This window comes from Alligator sinensis, unplaced genomic scaffold, assembly GCF_000455745.1.
Source record: "Alligator sinensis unplaced genomic scaffold, ASM45574v1 scaffold187_1, whole genome shotgun sequence".
NCBI classification, from domain to species: domain Eukaryota; kingdom Metazoa; phylum Chordata; order Crocodylia; family Alligatoridae; genus Alligator; species Alligator sinensis.
In genome coordinates, this window is record NW_005841861.1 from 254,804 (window position 1) to 258,288 (window position 3,485).

The window sequence follows — 3,485 nt, forward strand, 5'->3', positions numbered from 1 at the left end:
TCCTGCCTCTTTTCTGACAGTTTGGTGAATGAACCTAATTGCTTTCAAGAGGCATCCAGCTGGTAGCTGGCTTCAAGGGCTACAGACAGACCTTCAAAAAGCAGGAGCCTGAATTGATTCAAATTTTGCAAGTTAGTCTAACCTGCCTAGGTTGAAACAATTTGCAAGTGTACAGACATTCCCTCTGGACTGAGGAAATGCAGGCACATGCCTGTCCTGGTGTGAGTCTCTTCCTGGGGAGGGGGCTGTGAGTGGGGGTTAGAGCTGCTGCAGACTGCACGGTGTGAGCGGCAGCACCAGGGCTTGGAGGGGGCCATAGCCCTCACAAACCCTCCTAGCACTGCTGCCACTGCTCCCCCTGCACAGTCTGTAGCAACTTTCCCCACAGCACAACCCCAGCTCGCAGCATGGGTTGCCAGAAAGAAGCTCACACTCCAGGACACCATGACGGGCAGCTGCCCCCATCATGGTTGCTCCCCCCTCACCACTCCAGCAGCAGGAGTGGGGAATGGCCCTATAAGTGGGGGGCAGGGAGGGGGGCTATTCCCTCCTCTGTCCCTGGGGGACCGCAGCAGGGTCTGCCTGCCCCAACTGCTGCCACCACTGCTGCTTGCTCCCTGCATGGGATGAACCACGGGAAAAGCCTCCTCCTGCCCATCCACCAGATGCTGGAGGGAGGGGAGAATAACCCCTCCTCCCTGCCCTCTCATCTAAGAGGTTGTGCCATTGTCGCTGGAGTTGCAATGGGGGAGTGACTGTGATGGGGGCTGTAACCCCTGTCATAGTGTCCTGGAGCATGAGCCTCTTTCTGGTAGTGGGGCCACGTTACAGGGGCTTGGGGGGTTATGGCCCCATCTGGGCCTTGGTGCTGCTGCTCACACCACACAGTCCACAGCAGCTCTGATCCTCACTCGCAGCCCCTGCCAGGAAGAGGCTTGCACTCCCTGGACACCATAGCAGGGGCTACTGCCCCCATCAAGGGCCTTGCCCTCTCACTGCTCCAGTGGCGGGGGCAGGGACATAACCAGAGCTCAGCTAGCACAGCCCCTTAGTTGGGGGAGCAGAGAGGGGGGTTATTCCCCACTCCCACTGGTGCCTGGCGGAGAGGATAGGAGGGGGCTTAGCCCACTGCTTTCCCCGCACTGGGAGCGAGTGGCAGTGGGAGTCAGGGTGGGCAGACCCCATCGCAGTCCCTGAGGGCAGAGAGGGCAGAGTGGGGAATAACCCTCTCCCTAATCTCCCCTGCCTAAGGGGGCCATGTTGGCTGGCCTTTGGCTGTGCCCTGGGAGCTGTGACAGTGAGGGGGGGGTGCCTGGCAGACCCCAGCTTGGGTCCATGCTGGTGGGACAAGGAGGTGGGAATTAAACCCCCTCCCTGGCCAGTTCACTCCAGGCTACTGCTGTGTCTGGCCATGCCCCCACCGCTGGAGTAGCCAGCAGAGAAATGCAAGTCGTACTGGTGGGACAGGGGAGGGAGGGGGGAATGAACCTCTTACCTGTTCCCTTTGGGGGACAGCGTCTGGCCAGACCCTCCGCCCCTGCCTGTCCCTGCTCTGGCTGGGGAGCAGAGGGGCGCGGCCAGCCCTGCTCTGCTGGAGCAGAGAGCACAGCTAAAAGAATACCAGGATGCTGGGGGACTCTGGTTTAACCTAAACAAGGAAAGGGGTTGGGATAGATATTGCATAGTTGAGTTCAGTCAGTTAAATCTGATACTATGTTCAACCAGGTTTATCTCAAACTGGTTTTGGCTATGTTGAAACTGGTTTATGTGCACTGACCTTTTGTTCTGTTACAGGTTTAAACCAGTTTTTGATCACTTAAACCAGTGTATGTGTAACGTCTGTCCCTAGCCAAGGAGGAATAAGCAGCTGAACCTCCTTTCTTTTCTATTCAATATGTGTGGTGATGATCTAGGGGAGTAGGAAGGAAATATGATTAAGTCTTGATCCTCTGGATCAGAGACCTACTTCAGAGGGGTATATCTTTTTCAGCCAAGGAAACGTGAATCTGGAGGGGATTCAGAGTATATTCCTGAGCTATGTCTGATTAAGGCCTAAATTCAAGAAAAAAATGAAAATACATGCTTAAGTTCATATCTATTTAGGCAACCACTTAAGCAGCTATTTATTAAATACTTAGTTAAATTTAGTGATATGTTTAAGCTATTTTTGAATAGCAATCCTTTCCTGAATAAAGTAACAAAAGTAAAAAAAAATGCGTTCCTTCCTCAAAATTAATCTTTAAGAAAATGGGTCATAAAATGAGGTCAGTGATGCCTATTGGAATTTAATGAAGTGACAAAAGCAAGGAAATTCAGAAGTAAGACCAAAACTGTACCTGTAAATTTGAAAGCTGGGGATCTGGCCCTACATCTTCCATTAATTTTCATAGAAGATGTATGTTTGAACCTCCTGCACACCTTCAAAATTGTAACCTAAGTCTGTAACTTTTCCTTAAAATAAAGGAGAAGGCCAGAACATATTGGCAGCCTTATTTTAGCTATTCTGGATGAAGTCAGAGCCAAATCTTTAAGCCAATAAAGATTTTTCCCCTTTACAAAAAAGTCTGTCTTTTGTTTATATATGTTTCCAAAAGATTATAAAACATGAATTTATTTATTTAGTTCATTTATTTAGGTTAAATTATTTAAACATAGGTTTATTCTTGAATTTAATTAACACATTAACAATTGCAGCATATAGAGAAAGAAATGTTTATATTTATAGTCATTGCTCAAGCTGAGTTTGTTAGAGCGTATTCAGTGGCCATGTTGTTTATTTATTAAAAGCTATTGAACTGCATAAATCTCTAGAGGAACATATGTGCGCTACTAGATATGGCAATGGACCTAGTTAGTAGCAGTGGCAAAACACTATATAACTCAGTTCTAACACTGAGGGCATTTTTAAAAGCACTGAGAAAAAAGAACAAGTAATTTGGAAGAAACTGGGTCTAAGTCAATTTTGCTGTAAAGAATCATCAGTGAACAAAGTACTGTTGCTTCTGTTTATACCAGAGCTAAATTTTGCTCACAGATAAAAAAAGCAAGTCACTATATTTGACTAGCAGGTTCACACTCTGTTTTTCAGTTTTTAAAATAAGGTGAATACTATTTATTCTTCTATAATGCAATTACTGAAGTTATTTAGACTTAAGATATTAAGATACTTGTATTACAATGCTATATTTTAAGTCTGCTTTCTTCCTTATAGAAACACACAAATTCCTTCCCAACACTGCTGTAATTGTAATATCTTCCTAGAGCATGGTAAGCTATATGATCAACATTTGACCCATAAGATTAGCACTTTCTGTCATTTTCTCTTTGTTGGACACCATCTTGCAATGTGCTTTGGAGATAAATAAATAAGTATGACGTACAAATTGGTCAAAACATGGTCATATTGAAACTGCAATGTTATTTTTAAATGTTAAATAATGATGACATTATTTACTATAAATTTGTACTGTGGCTTGAGGCACCAA

At 45.8% G+C, this 3,485-nt stretch overlaps 1 long non-coding RNA gene across 1 annotated transcript in view; it reads left to right on the plus strand.

Annotated features, from left to right (window-relative positions):
• The window catches only part of LOC102379323, a 49,170-nt gene extending 45,936 nt beyond the window's left edge, over positions 1–3,234 (plus strand). The window contains exon 3 of the long non-coding RNA XR_322991.3: positions 3,212–3,234. This is a non-coding gene — a long non-coding RNA (uncharacterized LOC102379323). The remainder of the gene's footprint in view (positions 1–3,211) is intronic.
• Positions 3,235–3,485: the final 251 nt, after the last annotated feature.